The 24,220-nt window shown below is 37.0% G+C and overlaps 2 protein-coding genes across 8 annotated transcripts in view; both read right to left on the bottom strand.

Annotated features, from left to right (window-relative positions):
* Nucleotides 1–1,608, bottom strand: part of NEBL (nebulette) — a 111,810-nt gene extending 110,202 nt beyond the window's left edge. The window contains exon 1 of the mRNA XM_049705559.1: nt 1,534–1,608. The gene's annotated coding sequence lies outside the window, so the exon portion shown is untranslated. The remainder of the gene's footprint in view (nt 1–1,533) is intronic.
* LOC117197037 (LIM zinc-binding domain-containing Nebulette) overlaps nt 1–24,220 on the bottom strand; it is a 250,838-nt gene that overhangs the window by 21,420 nt on the left and 205,198 nt on the right. For 4 of the 7 annotated variants that reach the window (XM_049705568.1, XM_049705565.1, XM_049705566.1 and 1 more), the window contains one exon: nt 1,534–1,608. The exons of 2 other annotated variants lie outside the window; for them this stretch is intronic. The gene's annotated coding sequence lies outside the window, so the exon portion shown is untranslated. Of the gene's footprint in view, nt 1–1,533; nt 1,609–24,220 lie in introns of those variants that run through there. One more of the 7 variants, XM_049705570.1, reaches the window with a different exon arrangement.

Here is a 24,220-nt window from a genome sequence, read left to right as displayed (position 1 = left end):
TTAATGTCAATTGAGGTAATTCTAAGACTATACAGCTCAATTTATCAAATTTGGTTATTTAAATCCTAGGATAAATTAATATTTATAAAGCCATAGCATATCAATGTGGGACATAATAAAAAAATACCCTAAGGTGAATAATGAAACTAATGATATAAAATATAACTTTAATCAAAAAATACATCATTCTATAGTGAGAGGCCCACGCACCGCAATGAAGGGTGGCCCCCGCTTGCCGCAACTAGAGAAAGCCCTCGCACAGAAACGAAGACCCAACACAGCCAAAAAGTAATTAATTAATTAATTAAAAAGCAAGTTTTTTTTTTTAAAAAAACATCATTCTAGGTAGACAAGTAATACTGTTTTCTCTTAATATCATATTTAGTTTTAAATTTTTAAAATTACCTTGGCCTTGCCTAAAAATTCCAAAAAGAAAAAAATTCTATACAGTCATCATGTATAGATTATTTCTCAAATTGTGTTCTATGAAGCTAAAGTTCCACAGAATACTTGGAGGGGAAAAGGGGGTTTCTTCAACGAACATGTTTGGGGAAACCCATATACTAATCTCTCCCCCTGCCACTTAGAGATCCACATGGCACAATGGCACATTAGAAGCTCTAAGAAGACCCACAACCAAGAAAACTATTAAGTTTGCTTAACCCAGCATTTCCCAAATATGAAACCTATTCATCTCATCTAATCTAACCTATCTACCTACCTACTTACCTACCTACCTACTTACCTATTTTTTTATTGACATCTGATACTCTAGAAAACTAACATTCTTCTGTGAAATATTACTTGGGCAAACATTGTTTTATTCTGAAACAACGTTGTATTCTATAAGAGTAGTTGATTGTTTCATGAAATGACTTTTTTTTTTTTTTTTTTGCGGTACGCGGGCCTCTCACTGTTGCGGCCTCTCCTCTCCCGTTGCGGAGCACAGGCTCCGGACGCGCAGGCTCAGCGGCCATGGCTCACGGGCCCAGCCGCTCCGCGGCATGTGGGATCCTCCCAGACCGGGGCATGAACCCGCGTCCCCTGCATCGGCAGGCGGACTCTCAACCACTGCACCACCAGGGAAGCCCAAAATGACTTTTAATACAGGCTAACTTAATGGCATCACATATCCTGTTTACCGGCAAAATGCCAAGAAGAAATGCCCCGAGGGTGCTGAAATTGGAAACCTTAACTTTAAAATCATAGTCCTGTCATGCCTATGTAGAGAATTCTACAAGGAAATTCTCTGTACATGATATTCGTTCCATAAAGGAGCAGAATGTGTAGACTCTGCTTGTTTCCCTCAAGTTCTCTGCCAAAAGACTCTTCTAATATTCCATAGAAGCTCTATTACATTATCTTTATTGGGAAATGGGGAAAAGAGCACTTTCTATAAGCTTTTCTCGCAAACTTCTAAAAGCGCAGGGAGAAAATCTTGGCAGAGCTGCCTAAGATGCACTGCCTGGCTAGTGTCTGAGGTGACAATACCTGCGATGCCCATGGTGACATCTATTCCCCACAGTGAATTACCTGCGTCAGACTTCAGTGGCTGCTACTTTTCTCATTTCCCACCATACAATAAATTCTTATTGTCTCTCCACTGTGCTGGAAGAAAGTGATCTGTTGAGATTATGCACACAAGTTTTGAAAGCAAAAACAAACACCATATACAATGTGAACACGCATTTTCCATTTGAGATTTTAGAATCAGAATTTTAAAGCTACAGGGGTCCTTAAGGAATCAATCCTACTAAAGCCCTCTCTTTCACAGAGGACAAAATTGAGGTCAAGAGAAATTAATGACTTGTCTTATTCACAAAGTTACTCAGGGGAGCACTAGGACCAGAATTTAACTAGAGCCCTACGTTCATTCATGCGAAGAAACGTGGGTAGTTATGCCAGGCACTGTGCTGGGTATTAGAGATGCAATGGTGAGTAAAATATACTTTGTGCTAAAATGAGATAGGAATTGTTTTAAAAAACCATCACTCAAGATTTGCTGGAGGAACTCCTTAATGGAGTGTTTGGCAAGCTAGATACATTATTACTTTTGATTGAATACATCTTTTTTCTTTTCACCTGTAGGTATAATATAAAATTCACGTAAAGTTTTCTCTAAAATATTTTAAGCCCTGAACTTAATTACAGCAACGCTCTCTTGTCAATAGCTCCAAAATGTAACTTGGGGAATATGAAGAAAGTGTTCATGGATAGCTATCATGTTTCAAAATTCCCCCATTATCCTCTTTTTTTTTAAAACCATGTTAAATGTTGTACTTTAATACATATTTGCATCTTGGGGCGCCCCAAAAGGGAATATCTGTGTAGTTGCTAATCCCTTTCACTTACTGAGCATTTCATTTATGTTGTCTATTTTTTACTTTCGCACTCTACCCATGCCCTGGTTGACAATGAGACCAAGGTGGGAATCACATTATCTACAGCTAGACCCCCTACTTCCAGGTCTGGCTCACCCACATTCTCTAGGGGAAATTATTTAATCCCTCTATGCCTCTAATTCTCCATCGTTAAGCAGAAAAACTGAATTGCCAGAAGTTAATACAAGGAAAGCACCTAAAAAATAGGAAAGCCCCTTACAAACAAAAGAGTTTTCAACTATCAAATAAAGGTACACAGTTCCAGGGAAAGTACTTGGTATGAAAGGATCTCCTCATTTGAAAGGGTAAATTCTATACCATCAATATGTTTTTAAAGGCCAGTAGGGGGACTTCCCTGCCTGCCCAGTGATTAAGACTTCGCCTTCCAATGCAGGGGGTGGGGGTTTGATCCCTGGTGGGGGAGCTAAGATCCCACATGCCTCTGGGCCAAAAAACCAAAACATAAAACGAAGCAATATTGTAACAAATTCAATAAAGGCTTTAAAAATGGTCCACATCAGGACTTCCCTGGTGGCGCAGTGGTTGAGAGTCCGCCTGCCGATGCAGGGGACAAGGGTTCGTGCCCCGGTCCAGGAAGATCCCACATGCCGCGGAGCGGCTGGGCCCCTGAGCCATGGCCGCTGAGCCTGCGCGTCCGGAGCCTGTGCTCCGCAACGGGAGAGGCCACATCAGTGAGAGGCCCGAGTACCGCAAAAAAAAAAAATATATATATATATACACATATATATATATATACATATATATATATATATATATATATATATATAAATAAAGCCCAGGAGGGCCTCATGCAGCATAAAAGCCCAAAGATAAGAGCTAACTTGTGTATTTGTAATAGAGAAGTCTTCCACCTTTTTATAGTTTGATGTTTATGTGTAACCAAATATATTTCTGTAACAACTGCCAGGTCCTGGGGGGGGGGGGGGTCATTCAGGTCTCTGGGGACACAGCCCCTGGCCAAAGAAACAAGTCTATACCACCATCACAAGCCATGCAGTGCTCGACTGTCTTCACGTTCTTAAGGTCACATACAACAAGAATCTCTTGGATTTTGAGAAATGTTTCATACTTATTTCACTTCTTTCTCCTTTCTTTTCTCTACAGTGATAGAAAATGTGTTCTTCCCCAACATGGTGATGAAGTGACTTGCAAATGAAAATCCATATTAAACAACTGAAATAGATTGAGATACAGCTCTGTGTGAAGGAACATTTACAGAGATAAACTGAATATTTCCACTTTGAAAATTAATTCAACATTTCCTGTTAAAAAATATTCCCCCTAGGGCTTCCCTGGTGGCACAGTGGTTAAGAATCTGCCTGCCAATGCAGGGGACGCGAGTTCGAGCTCTGGTCTGGGAAGATCCCACATGCCGCGGAGCAACTAAGCCCGTGAGCCACAACTACTGAGCCTGCGCGTCTGGAGCTTGTGCCCCACAACGGGAGAGGCCGTGACAGTGAGAGACCCGCGCACCTCGATGAAGAGTGGCCCCCGCTGGCCTCAACTGGAGAAAGCCCTCGCACAGAAACGGAAGACCCAACACAGCCAAAAATAAATAAATACATTTATAAAAATATATATATATATTCCCCCTAAATGGTAGATGAGAGAGAAATTAGTTCATCTGACTTGTCTGCCTGCCTTGGCAGTCTTTTCATGTACTCATTTTTAGTTGCCTGGGTTTCTTTTATGACTATCCCCAAAAGGTTCCTGCTTCTCAGTTAAATCCCTGGTTATTTTACTTTTGCCTCATGTATTTCTTCATCGTTTGGCATCTATCCAAAAGAGAACTTTACTAATAGATGAGGGAGAGAAAATTTTTTTTAAAACAAGACATGTAAGCTCTCTAGGGCATTTTGTCTTCTTTATAAAAGAGAAGAGTTCTGCTTATTATTAGCCCAATCTATTTTTACAATTAACATTCATTTAGCCTATCTTCTCCTTCCTAATGGCTATTCCACTACTGTTTGTTAATTAGAAATCAAAAGAATACAAAACAACCTGAATAACTGTCACCATAATCAATTTTGCCATTAAAATAAGATTTATTAGTGTTTTTCTATATTCATACTCCTATTTTCACAAATACAGATCCTACTGACAAATGAAAGCCACACATCTAGACTGGTGTTGGAGAAGAACAAGAAACCAAAAATTGGCTCAACAATTTTCAGGTTGGGATGCCAAAATGTAAAATACCTATTCTTCTAAGCATATTGACAGGAAAAAATAAGTCCTCTTACTCAGAGTCTACATTAACATAACCACCAAGTGAACTGAAAGACTTTGATTTAATTTGCTGCTTACTTGAGATATTTGTTCCAATTTAATAACCACAAAACTAAAACCATAAACACTTCCGCAATCCTTCCCACTGAGAGAAGCCCAAGGTTTGAATGGCCTCTTGAATGGCTTGCAATCAGAACCAAAGGGTCAAGCATGAAAAAACAGCTTGGCTATCCCAAAAAGTATCCCTTTCCTGAAGTTCTGTGTGAGATGTGTCAGGAAAAATTGTGAAAGACTTTGAAACTGACACACACAAAAAATTACACCATGTCTTAACTAGTGTTACCTTCTGGCTAACTTGGCCTTTCACTGTCTTTGAACTACTTTACCACACCTTAAATTGTTGAAAACTGGTAACAATGCTAATGATGCTTTAGCCATACAAATGCAAATTAATTGTGTCCTGGGGAAAAGCAATTGATTATTGGCTTGTTGCTAGACCCTTTTGTATCTATCTGTAAATTCAATTCCAAATTCCTTATTACTCATTTACGTTTGGTCCTTCAAATTCACCTTTGAACCAACTGTAACATCTTATTGGTGGCCTCTTTAATTAATAAGTTAAAATCTTTGAAATGTGCTCCTTTTATGCTTTACTAGTATCATGATTTCACCTTTTCTTAAGAAAATCCTTTAACAGATGCAAATGATTTCATTTCTTCTCTTTAACATTCAGCAAAAGCAGAAATTGAGAAGGTATTACTGGATAAAGCCCTAGTCTCTAAATTGTGAGATATAGCTGTAAAAATTTTTGGTATTTATGAAAATTAGCTTTTTGTTTTGTTTTGTTTTGTTTTTTTAAAGGTCTGATCTCATTTGACTATTGGCAAATGCCACGTGTGCTTGTATATATGTACATTCACACGCAAAACACACACACAACACACACATGCACTCAGGCAGAGTTAATTCATCACAGCTGCCAGTTCCCTCTTGAAAAGCGTACAAGGCTTCAATAAATGCAAAGACTTAATTACTTCTCACATCTGGAAAAACTTGAATATGAGAGTGGATTTATTGAAGAAGCTCTTTGCTTGGCTGTCAACACCATATCAACAGCCAGAGAGAGCAGGCTTGATCAGTGTTGGCAATTCTTTAACCCTTCCGAGATAGATGTTCCACCAATTAATTCATAACATGTCCTGCTTACATGATTTATGAATTTTATGAAAACGCAGTAGATAATTTCCTAGTCATTTATGGAGAAAAGCTGTTTCTCTCATGTTTCCAGACGGGAAGAATCATATATTAAAATGTGGAAATAATGAGGAAGTTCTTATAGTCAAGGAAAAAGGGAAAGGCTTTGGAGTTGAAGAGCATATTGGAAACAGCCATTAGAACAATAACTTATGTAAATATATGTGAAACTCAACAAATTCAGCCCTTTTTGGAGAAAGTTTAACAATGTCTCTAAAATCCAAGTAGGGAGTTACATGAGCTCATAACAAGAAGATTTAGCAGAAACCAAGGAATGGGCAGATCTCCCTCTAGAGAGAATATTTAAGCTGGAATTAGGCAAAGAAACGGGGTGTAGGGAAGACATCCAAAGAACATTTGCAAAGACCCAGAGACAAGATTTGGAGGAACCAAGAGTTCAGTGTCACTGGAGCATACAGTGGGGAGAGATGAGGGCGGCAGGGAGAGCTCCCTGAAGTAAATGTATGGAAATCACTTTTCCTAACACAATAAGCCTAAGCGGGTTTGAGCCATGAACCTTTACGAATAACACAGTTCCTGGTCAATTAACTGCAAAAACATCTCCTTTACACCTACTCTGTTCCCTTCATTTGCCTTGAATTTAATTTTTACCCCTTCATTTTATCATTAGCCAATTGAAATACCCCTCTTACCTGGACTTTATGAAAACTCAGTGAAGAAATTATTCCCAATTTTATCAGTCTAATGAAGAAAAATATTCAAGGGAAATATATTTGTATTATATATCCCCCCAAATAAATGGAAATTATGTTAAATGTGTTTATGATATAAACTTCACACTTCTACGATGTTACAGTTACAGTTTACTTATTAAAACGCCACCTACTGGGCTTCCCTGGTGGCGCAGTGGTTGAGAGTCCGCCTGCCGATGCAGGGGACACGGGTTCGTGCCCCAGTCCGGGAAGATCCCACATGCCGCGGAGCAGCTGGGCCCGTGAGCCATGGCCGCTGAGCCTGCGCGTCCGGAGCTTGTGCTCCGCAACGGGACAGGCCACAACAGTGAGAGGCCCGCATACCGCAAAACAAAAACAAAAACAACGCACCTATTTTTTTCTACTTTTTACTAAATAAGCATTATCGATATTTCTACTTGAACCTTAAGCATCCAATTACTAAATTCGCTATTTCTATCTTGAAGTCATGATTTCAATATCAGTTAAGCCAAGGAAAACAACACAACTGACCTTCGCAAGTTTGGAACTTTTGAAGCACTAATTCCTGAGTTTTGTTCCAACTGTTTCCATGGAGTTTCTTCATGTGTAACTCAAAATATAAGATACTATCAAAATAAGACCATTATTAAAGTAAATGTATCGTTAAAACAGCTATAAATTTAGTGATGTTTTAAAATAACTGGTACCCTTTGAATAGTGAGAACTAGTTTAACATTATTGGTGGTAATTTCTCTCTGAGGACTTTATCTTCTTTATGATTTAATGCGTGTGTGTGTCTAACTTCATTCATTCATTTCACAAATATTTCTTGTGTGCATTCTATGGGCTAGGCACTATTTTAATTTTAATCTCTTCAGATAATCAATGAATAACACCAACAAAAGTCTCTACCCTCTCCTATTTCAATCACATATTCATTCATTAAATATTTATTGAGCATCTACGTTACATCATGTATTGTACTAGGCTTTGCATCTCCGGTATATTTCAGATACTAAATATACATGTGATAGTCAATGTTCACTAGTATAGTCAGTTAAAAATACATATTTTTTATACTATGATAAATTTGTTGGACTTATAAAACCTGCACTTTCTAACAACATTGTAAATCAGCTATACTTCAATTTTTTTAATTAAAAATAAATAAAAAAACCAAAGCTGCATTTTCAAAAATGTAGCAGCATGTTTTTAAAAGTTTTTATCAATGTTCCAATAATTTTGTAGATATCAATTTTCTGTTCTTTTGTACACTAGTTATATCTACAGGTGGTTTTCTCCATCCATCTTTTTTTTCTTAAGTTGTATGTGCAAAATTTTTCTTCATAACCCCAATATGCTTGGCCTATTTTTGATTTGCTCATAAAGTGACATCTCCCAGGCAAAGTCTATGTATGTTGTTTTAACTATTTCCAAAATCATTCTCTGGAGCAGCTCTGTCCAATAGAATTGTAATGTGAGCCACATATGTAATTTTAAATATTTTAGTTGCCACATTAAAAAAAGAAACAGATTAAATTGATTTTAATGATATGTTTTATATAACTCAATATATCCAGAATATTATCTTTCAACATATGTGATATTTTATCTTTTTTTTATACTAGGCCTTTGAAACCCCGTGTGTTTTAATTTTACACTTACAGCACATCTCAATTCAGATGAGCCATATTGGATTGCGGCTCCATAGTGGACAGTGCAGCTCTATGGTAATGCTGTGAGACTGGAAATCATTAGCTATTTTTTCATTTTTGATCACATATAATTTAAATATGAAAAAATACATTTAAAATTCAATTTCTTGAGAGGAGAATTTCAGAATCCTAATAATCAAGCAACAAAAACTGTAATCTATTTTAGTTTCCAAAACTATCTAAATCAGAGTCCTTTGTATGGGAATGTATTTTATTAAAGGGTTTAAACTGTTATTATAAATAATGAATTAACTCTTTAAATTATGTTTTAATTAACTTCACCAAAGGTGTATTTTCAAAATGCTATCTTGTTTCATTAATGAGAATGACATATTTAAAGTCCCAGCAGTTTTCAGGATAAATATTCACTCATTAATTATCTATCTAACAAATAGATAATTATATGAGTGAATAATAAATATTCACTCTTTTTCTCTCTAAATAACAAAAGCCCAAATAGTGAAATATCCTCCATCAATACTCCCATTTTTTTTTGAAACTCACACTTTTGACTCACATTGTGCAATTTAAAACACACCAGCAATTTCTTCATCAATATGGCCAGGTTAGGTCCTTTTTAAACCATGTTGAAAAGCAATGTCACAATGAAGTATGAGATTTTAATAAAGAAACTGATGGACCACTTAAAGAACCTAAGTGTTTTACTGAAATGAGACTTTTCTATTAAAAGCCTGAAATCTTCAAATACTCAACAGAAAAGATCTTGAGGAATTAAGGGAAATGCAGCATGTCTTACATCTGTTCCACAGAAGACCCAGCTTCTCTCCTTGATGGAGCCAGCAAAATGGCTATTTTTAAACTGCTGGGATCTTTAATAATATCCAATTGCCATGAAGTGTTTGAATCAAAAATACTGTTACATAAAATGATATCCAAAGCCTTCAATTTCATTTGTGTTATCCCTCATACAAACTCTGCTGAAAATTTTGGAGAAAGATAACTCCATATAAAAATGGAGGGCAGGGCTTCCCTGGTGGCGCAGTGGTTGAGAGTCTGCCTGCCGATGCAGGGCACACGGGTTCGTGCCCCGGTCCGGGAAGATCCCACATGCCGCGGAGCGGCTGGGCCCGTGAGCCATGGCCACTGAGCCTGCGCCTCCGGAGGCTGTTTTCCGCAACGGGAGAGGTTACAACAGTGAGAGGCCCGCGTACCGCAAAGACAAAAAAAAAAAAAAAAAAATAGAGGGCGTCAGTCAAGAACTCTTAGAAGCCCCCTCTTCTGGCCCCTACCAGGTACTCTGAGAGGGCATGAAAGGGTAATTGCCACATGCCAAGCACTTGCCTTGGGCTTTACATATAAAATCCTACTTAATCCTCCCAACACCCATTTCACAGATGAGACACTGAGACGCAGAGTGAACTCGCCCAAGTTCTCACAGTAGGAGATTCAAACCCAGGTCCGTATTACTTCAGTGCGTGTAAAACCCACTAGACCATAGAGCAATAACAGAACGCTGACTCACTGACTGACTTCTGGTAGCAATATTATTATTTTCTATTATCTTTTTTGATTTCCAACTTCAAAGGAATTGTCGTTACTGATGGTTCTTGAAAGGAAGAGTACTTGTGGTATAGAGACAATTTGGTTCCTGGGATGGGCAAAAGCAAGACTCCCCCAGAGTTAGAATCAAAGGCAAAAGCAGGTGACAGTGAAAGCGTGATGAGCATCCCTGACCTGACACAACCTAATCTGAGAAGCTTTCCTGCTGTTCATTCATTGATGGTACATTTATAAGCAGTAGTGAGCCAGCAAATATTTAACAACCATCTTTCCCAGGGAAAGAAAGGAAGGAAGGGTGGGAGGGAGAGAGGGAGGGTGGAGCACAATTGGCTGGGATGAGCTGTTAGGAGCCGGCACCTCGCATGAAGCACTGTAACAACAACAAAAGCCTATATCTCCTAGTAAATGGACCAAGTGTCACCAGGCAACCTAAGAAACTAATCTCCCCAAATTTTAAATACTTGTTTCAAGATATACCATTATGCCATAGTGCTATTCTGTTCCTTACCTGCATGTTGAAATCGTTCTAAATAATAAGATTTCAAATTTATTTAAGCAGTGCTTTTTCTCTTCTGATCCTCATATACTGAGGTCATAAAGTCTGTGTTTGTGGTCCTCTTAATGATAATTCAGATGCATATAAGACATTGCACACGCAAATGAAGGAAGTGGAATGGAAAATAATTTAATAGGCAGATTTCATTGTAACCAAATAGAGCCTGCTCTTTCTACATAGCTGCCTTGACACCCAAAAAGATCTGGTGTGTTTTCTTTTGTTGTTTTTTTTTGTGTGTGTGTGGTACGCCGGCCTCTCACTGCTGTGGCCTCTCCCGTTGCGGAGCACAGGCTCCGGACCCTCAGGCTCAGTGGCCATGGCTCACGGGCCCAGCCGCTCCGCGGCACGTGGGATCTTCCCGGACCGGGGCACGAACTCCGTGTTCCCTGCATCGGCAGGCGGACTCTCAACCACTGCGCCACCAGGGAAGCCCTGGTGTGTTTTCTTTTAATGGGATTCAATACATAACAGTTCAGAATATAGTTAAGCATTCATTGAAAACAGTGTGATAGCAATGACTTTTATGGTAAGGTTTCTCTGATTGACACAAAACTGATGAAGATAACTTACCAAAAAAACTGAAGAATTCTCTAGATTTAGACTAGAATACTAGGAAAAATTCACTGCCAAATTTAAAAGCAATTATAATTGTATAAAAGAAATACTGGCCTCATATGCGTTCCTGAGATGAAAATGAGAATTTCATTTAACAAAATGGATAATTTTTTAACTGAATGTTCTCTAGCCATTTCTTGTAAATCTACATTTTTAAAGCATCAAGTAGCTACTTTTAAGGTTTTCTATTATAAACTGTCCAAAAAAGTGAAGTTTCCCACTCTGAGGGTCTTTTTTTCCCCACTCTGAGGGTCTTTTTTATGTCAAAATTTTACTTAGGTATAAAGTTTGCTGATTTTTTCAAGATTTTTAATTAAGCTTTGATACTACACCACTATCATCATAGTCCTATGAAATATTTTTTTCTTACAGAAATATCACTATGTGTGCATTTGATCAAGGCTGTACTTGGTTTCTTATTTTAGGATTTAAAATCATTAGATATGTTATTTCCTTTGACAGTTCTTTGTAGTATTTACATTACTCTCTCGTACAAACAGCCATGAGTAAGGAAATCTCAGATTTTCATTTAATCAGATTAAATAGCTAAATTGTATAATCCTATTTTAAAATATTCATCTGTATGGGTTTTTAAAAACTTATCATAATAGCTTTAGATTTTCTAAATAAACCTTACAAGATTCCTTTTAGAGACCACCTGTGGCCAACTCAAAATACCAACATTGCTATAAGGGGTAAATTATCTTTATTATAAAATCTAATCTTCTGGGATTGAGTTACAGAAGACTTTCTTGTAAAGAAGACTGTGCTTTAACTAGTTCTTTATTGTTCTTTTTATTATATCTTAAGTTCAGTATTTTATTAATTTGCCAAACACAGCACTATCTTTGTTTAAATATTCAAAGGTTCGAATGTTTATAAGGACTAAATAGTTTTCAAAATATCATCAAGAATGTATCTTTTAAAGTATATTACAGGCTTTTATAATGTTTGTATCTCAGAAACAGGACTAGTGATTGTATTTGGGCCATGATTTGACAAAGATCATAACTGACTCATGAAATATGTTATAATGGAGCTTCTGCTCAAGTTCTTTATGTTATACTAAAAAAACAGAACACATGCATGAGATCATATTCCACACCGAATTGATAGCAGAAGTTTACTTTTTAGCCTGGCAAAAACACTACGACTGACCAGGCAAGAATGACTCCAGACGGAAGAGATACGAAGCCCACTAGCTCCTCACTGAATGAACTGTAGTCACAGAACCATCACTTGGAAAGGGTGAGCTCTGGAAGCACCACTCTGGTGTGCAGAGAGGAGAAAGTGCCTCAGGAGGAGGAGTCCCAAGATCTGGGTTCAAAACCCCACTCTGCTACTGACCTGCTGTGTGGTGGCTGGTGGGTCACCTGAGGTCTTTGGTCCTTTATTTTCTCGAATGTAAAAAATTAGGCCAGCCTTTCCAGTTCTTAGATTGTATGATTACCTGACTACCAAATTTATCTTATCTACTAATCACCATGGTACAAAGCATTCAAAGATGAAAACATTATCATCAACAAATTCTTTGATCAAATCACTTTTTTTTTTTTTTTGGTCAAAGAGTAATAGAAGTCAACTATGTTCAATAGTAGACACTGGGGTAAGTCCTTTACATATCTTATCTCCTGGCATCCTCATCAACTCTCTAGAAAGTAAATACTATCTGGACCCCCAAACTGAAGATCAAAAGGGTACAGTACTTGCTTAAAACTAACAGCAACAGGACTAGAACCAAGATCTTCTATATATTTTATGTATTGCCTCACCATTTATAACCACTCTGCGCATTCAACACTGTGATGTCATACAGCTGGAATCTACTTTTTAAAACACCCTTTGTATTTTGACTACAGGTCAGAACCTAACCAGGTATGACTGAGTGGTTGATAAAGTACAGGATGTTTATAAAGCCCATTTCCACACACATCAAAATGTTTTTAACTACTAAAAAGACTTAGCCTTTAAACAACTACAAGAACATTTTCATAGTCTAGTCTAAAAACAGAGTATTTAATTCAAGGTACTTACATATAAGAAAATATAAGTGGATTCCATATGCACATTAAACAGTGATGTAGTCCCAAGGCATGGGAAATCATCAGTGATGTAGCTATGCTGAGTATATACATAGCCATGTGTTCCAAAATCGATAGAACCATAATCAGTGGGAAATTAAATTCTGATAGAGCCAAGAGTATGGCTTTGAAAAGCTTTTAAGCATTTCTCTCTCCAATGATCTCTTGAGGAGTTCAAGCTTGCTTTTCAAGCAATGACACTGTCCAAAGCTCTAAAAAGCAGATATTTATCATAGCACTCAGTCTGTTGCAAGAATTTCTTGGCAGTTTGACTCAATATAAGAAAATAAAGTTTTCATGTCATCACAAATGGGGAAAGAAGTTATCTTAAGCACTATCTTTCCTTAACCCTCAATTTAATTAACATACTCTCTCAAGGTTATAATAATAACTTTTATTATTCTTCACACTAATAATATTTTAGTTGTCCTGCAAATATGAATGTAAATGTGAAAAAAATAAAAATAACTCTTTTAAAATGACACTAGATGACCAACACAAAATAGAGGACCAACTTTATTTATTTTAGTTCTGTTTTATATTTTCAGTTGTATTACCATCTCCCAAAGGAATACTTTGGAGGCAATGGCACTGATATGTTTGAAATACAAATGTATATTGTTCATATATACATTACTTTCAAATAATTCAGTATTTGATTCAAAATATCAATGTTTGAACTATTATGTATAAATCACTATGTTAGGCATTATAAGAAATATAAAACAATAAAATCTAGCCCTTTATACTCAAGAAGCTTTTAATCCATGAGTAGAGATGAAACAATCAGAAAATACACTGAAGTCATCAGGGAATTACAGAGTGCTGTGACAGCTCGGAGAATGAAGGAAATCACAAATATCAGGGAGACTCTAAAGTTTCAAGAACATTGCCTTGGATCTGCACATTATGAATGTAAGTCAGTTTTTCATAAGTGAGAAAAGGAAGGCTGGAAGACAAAGCATGAGAAAAGATAACAGAATGACCACACTATGGCCCCCATGAGAAATGAGTTCAGTGTGCATGGGGAAGGTCTAGGAGTAAGGAATACATGAAGGGCAAAAGGAAGACAGCTTTCAAATGCCAAGCCAACAATTTTAAATATAATTCAATCAGAAATGCTGCCTCACAAAGTTTTAAGCAGAGGAGTGACATATAAGTCAAATATAGAAAGATTACTCTAGTTGCAGTGCAGGTGAAATATGCTGAAATAGAAGGAAGAAGGATATCAGAAGACTTCTGCAAAATAGTCCAGGTAAGAAATAAAAACCTATACCCAGGATTATGAAAGCTGATAAAGGTAAAGTGTTGGGAGACACTAAAAATGTAGGCTGGGCAGCAGACAAGAAGCAAAAATGAGAGGAGAGAGATCATTCTAGGGTATTTTGAGTTGTCGGGATAGAGAGGGAAATAGGCTCAGGCACAAGCATGTTGAATCTAAGATGGAATTGTTCAGATGGAGTAACAGCTATCAGTTAGATACGCATAGCTGTCAGATTAGGGCACTGATTCAGCTCAGGAAAAGAGGTAAGAGTTCAGAGAAGCAAATCGCGGAGAAAAAGAGAACAATTTTCAAAGGTATCTTCTAAAAGAAAAGCAATTCACCCTCATGAACACTGATGATTGTTCATGTTGTACATAGGAAAAGGTACACTCCTGAAACAAGGTGTTCCAAGAGAAAAAGAAAAATTCTCTCTATTCCGTTTTCTTAACAGTTCTCAAAACCTACTTTGTTTTAATGGAATGCTTCATTTGAAATATTTATTGAGACACAATTACATGAATAAGGAACTTGGAATACAAAAAAAAAAAAAAAATTAACTGCCCTGAGGGGCTTTTAAAACCTTTTACATATTTTTGTCTGATTATAAAAATGATAAATGTTCATAGTGTACCGGAAGTAGCAAAAAGCATGAAAGCCAAGTGTTTGAAATATTGTATCAGGAATTGTTGAATTGTATCAAATACTTTTCCAGCATCAGATCAGTTTTCTTATTTGATATTTTGATCGGTATGGACAGCATATTGGTTTTATTATATTATATTAATAAGTGCCCTAATATTGAACCATCCTTGCATTCTCAGATTAAATACTACTTTTTATAGATTATTCTTTGAATAAATACAATTTTATAGCATTTGTTTATATAATAGTATGTAGATGAAAATGCACAAATATGTTCATGACTAGAGCCATTTATGTTGATGAATTGGAGTTTTCTTTTGAGGCTGTCACCTTTTTGTGTGCTCTCTGCCAATTTATGTACTTTTGAAATGGTTGTTCCCTAAACAATAGGACAGACTCATCAATAAGCTGTAGCAAACACATCAATAAATTTGCCTGTGTGAACCATTCTCAGGTCCCAGGCTCTTATGAGACTATGACTCACATGACCTGACTATTCAGCGATAGCTCATTAGACCCAGAGCAAACACCTCACTCGAGGAGAAGTACATTGGCCATTCAGTGAGCAATAAGAAAGTGTTTATGTGTTTGAACCAAGAGACATTTAGCTGTAGATAATCAGACAGTGGTGAGTGCTAGAGCTATAAGGCCAGGTGGGTGGCTATTTTTCAACCATATGCCAATAAGCAGGCTAAGAAATCCTGTATTCAGAGAAAAACAGAGACAAAGAACCGTATGTATGCTAAAACACATGATGAAAGAGGTTTGTCTTCTAAGAACTTCACAGTTCCCATGAAATTCAGCCTTACTTGTTAGAACTGCTTTCTATGAGATTACACTAGATTCTTCCTATAAATCATTTTTTTCTTTAGCCATTTCTTAGAATTAAACATCCCTAAGACAAGAACAGGGACAGGAGCCTTTCATAATTATTTCACAATATTTTTCAATGTTTTCTTTAGTTATTGCTTTGCTCAGCTATTCTAATTCCCCTAACATCAATTTCAGTAATCTACATAATTCTTTTAAAAATCTATTTTATTTGTATTTTCCAGACTTATTGATATAATGGCCTATTATGAGTAGTTAATTTATTGACAAGCTAATCAGACTCTGAACTAGAGGCAACAACACATCTAAACAGATGTTCAAAACTTAAAAGAAATGTATGAGAGTAAAAATAATGGAAATGATCTTAAATTATCAGGACAACTTTAATAACCAATTAGATATACATTGACTATACTATACTAGCTCTCAAGATTTATTTTTTACATATTAGTAAAAGTTCTTTATAATACAGAGCTGGGATCTATGAATGAAATATGAATGAAAATAAACAAACCTATCATTATAATAATATTTCACCAACAAATACCTTTTAGACATTTAGCTATATAAGACACTAGGCTTTGAAAATTTTAAGGTTGATGTTTTAAATTAGACCTGCAAGCTAACAGGACATATTTAGAACTAGAGAGTAAATGAACATTCTATTAAAAACATAATTGTTAAAACTCATTTCCAAATGTTATCGTAACCTTATCACTTAGTTATATAGCATAATAAGACATAAAAGATTATTTTTAAATTATAATCCTTCTTAACTAGGTCATCCCTAATTTCAGAAATAACTAGCTTTTTATTTCCTAGGAAAGGAGTGAAACACAATGAATCATAAGATGATTAACCTGTCATCTAGTTTGACTAGATGTTTGATGAGTACAGATTGCTAAATGTCAGAATTCGAGAACTACAGGCCAGAATTGTTCTTTATGGAGTTCCCAACTTTTTTTGGAACAAATACAAAAGAAGGGAGGGTGGAAATAGTAGCAAATTATCAAATTTAAAATACAAAAAATATTTAATGTAGGAATATCTATGGTCTTATTATGAAATCTTTCTTAGGCAACTCTGAAGAAAACAATTTAATTTTCAAATACTCCCCTGATTAAAAGCCTCTAACTTTATTTAGGGATAAAATGTGTCCCCAGCTGAAGCTCTTCAAGGCAAATAGACTGTTTTATACTCTACCACTAGAGTGACAGACCAGTGATATTTGAAACAGGATATACACATCCTGCACTGCATTGACATGCAGGGAAAATCACTGGAATGTCTATCCACAAATTTTTTTTACTCTGAAAATTTAAGATAGAAAACTTTAATAACTGATGGATCTACAGTAGCACATGTATGTAATTTATTAAGTAAATATAAAATATACTAGGAAATGAGCTCAGACTTTTATTTACTGATAGGGACTACACGGTAAAAAAGAAGAGTTCAGTGCACTAAATCATAAACCTCTTGATTAGCCTGGGTTAGCCTGATAGTCCCTGGGTTAGCCTGATAGTCCATGTGTACCTAGAACAGAGTTTATGAGAGTATTAACTTTTTACAAAGTTAAAAAGCAGGCTGTGAATCCAGAATCTACCATTTTGTTCTCTCCTAGCACACAGACATACAAAACTGCACTTAAAATGCTGCCAGCAAATCACTGTCTTCTGTAATAGTCACTAATACTGTATTTTCACACTGGCCTGATACACTGAATTCATTTCTCTCTTCAAAATGTCTTTGCCATTTCTCATCTTTCTTACTGATGTGTCTATTGATGTCACAACTGAATGTACACTGCTGAGCTAGGATGCAATTTGAGGCAGGTTTAGAAAATGTCTATTTTATTTACTTTTGACTGCACATTATTCACTCTTCAGCCACGCATCACTATGTACCTCATCTTTTTTTTTTTTTTTTTTTTGCGGTACGCGGGCCTCTCACTGTTGTGTCCTCTCCCGTTGCGGAGAATAGGCTCCGGACGCGCAGGCCCAGCGGCCCTGGCTCACGGGTCCAGCTGCTCCGCGGCACTTGGGATCTTCCCGGACCGGGGCACGAACCCGCGTCCCCTGCATCGGCAGGCGGACTCTCAACCACTGCGCCACCAGGGAAGCCCTGTACCTCATCTTTAACTCGAAATTTGGGACAATTTGGATCTGGAAAAAAATAAAGGTAGTTATGCAAATTTTAAATAAACAAACTTGCAGGGAGGCTGTTCAGTCAACATAGGAAAGTAAACTCCCTCTGAACATCATGTAAATCGTTGAGCAGCAACCATGTCTATAAAATCAATGTGCTTTTCTGTCTCACACTGGCCTTCACCAAAATCATTCTACTTAATTTTCAAGATACATCTTTGTGTACCTGCCAAGATCTTATGAATAACATCCGAAGGAAAAAAAATAAGAAAAAATATTTTTAACGCCCTCTTCTTACAATCTGATATAAGCAATTTAATTGTGTTAGAAGAAAGGTGATATTATAATCAAAATTTAATATGACCATTGAGGAAACAAGGCTTCCCTGGTGGCGTAGCAGTTGAGAGTCTGCCTGCCAATGCAGGGGATACGGGTTCGAGCCCTGGTCTGGGAAGATCCCACATGCCGCGGAGCAACTGAGCCCGTGAGCCACAACTCCTGAGCCTGCGCGACTGGAGCCTGTGCTCCACAACAAGAAAAGGCAGCGACAGTGAGAGGCCCGTGCACCACGATGAAGAGTGACCCCGGCTTGCCACAACTAGAGAAAGCCCTCACGCAGAAACGAAGACCCAACACAGCCAAAAATAAATAAATTTATAAAGGAAAGAAAACCAGACCTATTCCAGAAGCTCACAAATGTTCAGCTTTAAAAAAAAAAAAATTACTAAAATAACAGGGTCCAAAATGGTATACACGGGATTCAGTGGGCATAGCGGTTAAAACATAGGAGCTGGAGGAAACACATGAGTTAGGATACAAGCTCCATTATTTACCAGCTCCATTAGATTGGGCAAGTTATTTAACCTCTCAGAGCCAGCATTACTCATAAGAAATATTGAAATAATAAAGACTGCATCCCTAGATAGGTTTTGTGATAATTAATTAAGAGAATGTACTTAGAGCACTTTAATCAGTGCACTGAGGTACGTGCTTAATAAATGCTTAATATTACTGTCATCCTCTCAAAATTGTTTCCACTTAACATGATCATAATAAACAAAAGATTTTGGTATTTAAAAAATTCCAGAAATTGACCAAAATATTAATATATTTCTGGGAATCAGTAGCAGGGTTCTTTTCCAAATGTTCTAAAATGAATATACTATAATTAAAATAAACTAAATCATGTATTATTTTAAATATTCCAAGCTACGAAAATATTTTGTGATAAGAGAAGGCATCCGAACTGGTTCTAGGTCCTTGCTAGGAGACTAGTCACCCATATTTACTGAGAAAATCATATCTTTATGAGAAAATCATGCAATGTAGTAGTTGAAAACATGGGTTCCAGTCCCACTGCTGACTATCTGGTAATCATCTTGGTGATTCTGGATGAGTCTGTACAAACTCTGGAAGCCCTAATTCCCGTCTTTGCAAAACGGAATAGTAAAAGTAGCTCATTTGCGTGGTATCTCTAAAAATGCTTCTGTTTCAAACTTCACGTTTTTATAAACACAGGAGTCATGTCACCATTACTTTTGTTTAAAAACTATTTTTCACACATATTATAAAGCTCCTGTTATTAAAACTGTATGCTCCTGGAGCATTAATACATAGAATGAGATAAATCAAGCAGAGACAGACCCAAGTACATATGATAAAGCGCATTCCAACCAACGGGAAAAAGGAAGATGCCTTAGTAAATAATGTTAGAACAACATGGGAAAATATTTAATTGGATCCACTCCTCATACCTCACACCAAGAAAATTCCAAATGAAATCTAATTGTACAAAATGAAACCATGGAAGAAAATAGCTGGGGCTTACTTTAGAACCTGGAAGGGGGAAACCACGCCCATCTCAAAATCCAGATCCAATGGGGAAATGAATGACCACATAAAGATAAATATAACTACAAAAAAATAAGTAATAATTCAAATTTACATGTAAAAATAAAACACTGTAAGCAAAATAAAGATAGTAAGGAAAAGAACTGCAATATATCATGAAGGAATAATAGCCCTAGTTTATAAGGAACTTCTGAAAACTGAGAAGGGAAAGATCAACAGCCCAATGTAGGCAAAAGATGTATATATAGTTCATAGAAAAAGAAATGCAAATGGTCCTCAGCATAAGAAAAGATGCTTAACTTCACTAATGATATGAGAAATACAAATTAAAACAACATGAGACCCCATTTTTCACCTTTCCGATTAGCCAAAACTCCAAAAATTTACAAAAGTCCTCAGCATAAGAAAAGATGCTTAACTTCACTAATGATATGAGAAATAACAAATTAAAACAACATGAGATCCCATTTTTCACCTTTCAAATTAGCCAAAACTCCAAAAGCTTACAACATACTCTGTTGGTGAGACTGGGAAAAATTTGCTCTCTTGTATATTACTGTTGGGAACACAAAACCTTTCAAACCCAATGGAGATGGATTTGGCAATTTCTACAAAAATACATATGACTCTTTGACCCATCAATTCCTCTTATAAAAATCAACCCCCAAAAGTACTAGTAAAAAATATGAGATAATGTAAGTACAAGACTATTCATTACAAGACCAATAATAGCAAAGGACTGGAAATAACCCAAATGTCCATCAACAAGGGACTGGTTAAATAAACTACAGTACAGCACACAAGGGAGTGTCAGATACATAAGGCAGATCCCCATATACTGCTATGGACTGCTCTCCAGGATACATGAATAAAGAAAGAAGCAAAGTATAGAAGACTGTGTACTGAATGTAACAGTTTGGGTGAAAAAGGGAAGAACATATGCTATATAATAAACACAGCTACTTACATATCTGAGAAGAAATAAGGGAAAGATGAACCAAAATTAATCAGAAGAAAAACCAAAACAATTTTTATCAAGAAAGGGACAGGCCAAAAAGGAAGAAATGGAGATAAAAGTGAGATCTCTCCCCACATACTTCATTTCATAGTTTTGATTTTGGAAAATCATGTAAACATGCTATATAACTGAAAAATGTGAACAAAAAAAGACAAAAATAAAGCAACCTCCAAAATTTAAAATCAAACTGAAATAAGTGGACCTAAGTATATATCAAATTAACTAGCATAACCACACAGAAAACAATTCTTCCTAGTATTTTGACATGCTGCATTCAGTGTATTTGGTACCACTAAGGTTGTTATTTTGTCAATACTATATTTTCCTTTCTTAAAAATACGTGTTTATTAGCCCTGTCCACTGAAACTGTTTAGAAGTAATGACAACCCAGTAAAAATGGGTAGTCAAAATATTAGAAAGACTATTTTCAATCTGTGTCACGAACAGTCTGAGATCGCCACCAAGAGAGTGAATTGATGCCTTTTTCTAATTAGGAAACAAACGTTGAGATTTTACCTAAACTGTTAAGAGAATCCAGAGTAGTGCTGGCACGTGGCAAATTTTTCAGGTTTTCTTATTTCACATTAGAAAAATAAGAACAAATTCTTCCTCTCTCTCTCTCTCACACACACACAGCTATACCTATATATCCACATCTAAACATACATACACATACTCTCCTATATGTGGTTGTATATATACCACATATATATATATACATACATATATATGTATGTATATATATATATACCACATATATACATACATATATATGAACCACATATATACATACATATATATGAACACATATATACATACATATATATGAACCACATATATACATACATATATATGAACACATATATACATACATATATATGAACATATGTGTCTGTGTGTGAAGTTGGCAATAACCCTTACCACAATTTTATGTGAAAATGCACTTTTTTGGAAGGAAAAATAGAGTAAGTATTGGTCCTAAGTAGGTTCCCCCCATTTTTTTTTTAAATTCTTGGCTCCAAATCAAATGTCTGGACACTGTATGACAGAGCAAACCCCACAAACACAGAGAAGCACGAGGGTCAAGAGCAAAGAGAGTGAAACTGGGGAGCCGACAGCCAGGAATGGCATCTCCGCTCTGCATCAGCCAGGCTGTGACTCTGGACCAACAACCCCACATCTGCATGCCTTGCTGACTCCTCTGTGACACGGGGACCCAAAGAAGGGCCCACCCACCTCACAGGGTTGTTTTGAGGCTCCAGATGCACCGAGTGCTTCAGAAACATTAAAAACATGAGAGGGATATAATTTATTCTATTTAACCAGTATATGTACAGTGATACACATCAATAATTCAGAGTGTCACTTTACCTCCCTCCCTGCCCCCACCAAAAGGCAAAGTGATTCATTTAAGAGCGCTCGAGACAGAAACGAACCTTGACGGGAAAATCTAGCCTATTCCTTCTCATCAGTAGGACTGCGTCAAAACCATTCCGGACAGATGGATATTTAGTTTGATTTTTAAAGACCTCCAGGGAAGGAGATTCTACAAACTGCCTTGACGGCTGATGTGCCAACGCACTGTAGGATAACTTATAAATATAAGGACAGTCGAGAAGGGTCTCCAAAATGCGGCCCAGAGTGTGTGTGCACTCACTGAGCACACACACAGCTAAGGAGGTTTCTGAAAATTGTAGCCATCCCTTTGATTGCTCTTCCTCTTCCTTTTAATTATAATTGGTCCTTCGGAAAGCAAGTAAATTAAGTGCAGGGGAAAAAAAGAGAAGACTGTGTTAATAAGAAAGGTTCTGAATAACAAAATAAAATGATCATACCAAACACGCAGAAATAGAATACTTCATACAGAAATAAGGGTGGAGTGGAGGACAGCGTTTTCTCTCCTGGCACATGGTAGATGCTCAGTAAACATCTGTTAGGTGAATACATCTGAGAAGTATAATCTGCCTCTTATCCATATTAATGAGGAAGTGTCCTCTCGATATGCTGTTTGGAAGTGACCACAACACAGCTGACTGAACGTCGAAGAGTCAGTTAACTCTGTTGGTCCATCCTTCTGCAGGGTCACCGGCCCTTAGAATCTGTTGTTTACCAACTCAGCTAGACTTCCAGACTTAGCTCCAGGCCACAAGAAGCCCTCGTAGCCAAAAACCCAGCAGGAATAACAGGAGGGACAAATGGAGGATCAAATGCAGCCTGCACTTCCTTCCCTGGTCCTCTTCTCATTCATCTGCCCAGAAGGGCACCTCTCCTAATGCTGCACAGAAGCACTTTGTACACTTTCAGAAAGCCTTGCTTTGCCCCACCTCTAGGTCTCCAAGATTTGAAGACTGCTCTTTCAGTAAAGAACAATCCTTGGAGACTGAAGAGCAAATCCAAAATCACTCCAAATCAGTGACTGTCAGCGAGGGCAATTTTGCCCGCAGGGGACATTTGGCAATATCTACATTTTTTACTGTTCTGATTGGGGGATTCCTATTGGCATTTAATGGGTAGGGGCCAGGGATGCTGCTAAACCTCCTATGATGCACAGGATGGTGGAAAAAGGAATTATGTGGCTCAGAATGTCAACAGTGCCAATGTCAAGAAGCCCTGTGCTAGATTAGGGTCCTTTCTACAGTGCCTCCGAGGCCATGAAAGTTTTATCTATGACAGTTTACAGTGACCAGTCTGCTTAGGCATCCACCGCTTAACTTACTGACCCAACAAATATTTGCTGAATGCCTATGGCTCTCTACCAGGCATGCAAACAAATAAAAGGCATTACCCTTCTTCAAGCTAGCTGGAAAAGAAAGTGCAAAACATACGGCACTTTGTTGGAAACAAACTAACAAACAAAAAACCCAGCAGGTATTCAAGTACGTAACTGCATACAGTGTTTTTGTCATTTCTGATGAGATAAGCAAGAATGTGGTCAGACAGGGCTTCCTGGAATAAGTCTAAAGTCCTCTTTTTTTTTTTTTTTTTTAAGGAACGTAATAGACATGAAATTGAGAGAAAGTGGGAGAGACAATTTAGTTTAGCATGTTCTCTGGAACACTGTAGAATTTTCCCCATAGAAAGTGATTATAAATAGTAGTTCAGTTCCAGGTCAGCCCAGAAAAGCTTATTTAACCATAATCCAGCTGAGGTAATAAAACCAGAAGAGTCCTGGGGTATAAGAGCCCTGAGCTTTGTGACTCAGAAGAAAGAAGGACAAAGAGATTATCTGTCCCCTCCCCACTTCCCTCTTTCTCCCTCCTCCCTTCCCCCACTCCCACCCCCACCAAATCTCCTAACGGTAAGAGAGTAATCCTAGAAATTTAACTAGTTCTCTTTTCTTAATTTAAAAGTAAAGAGCATAAAAATTCAAACTGTACCCAAAAACTTGCAAAAAAAACCCAAAAAATCCTCTCTCAGACC

The sequence above is a fragment of the Orcinus orca genome, chromosome 2 (assembly GCF_937001465.1).
Source record: "Orcinus orca chromosome 2, mOrcOrc1.1, whole genome shotgun sequence".
NCBI classification, from domain to species: Eukaryota; Metazoa; Chordata; class Mammalia; order Artiodactyla; family Delphinidae; genus Orcinus; species Orcinus orca.
The sequence above is the reverse complement of the archived record's forward strand: the minus strand, read 5'-3'. Positions and strand labels throughout refer to the sequence as shown.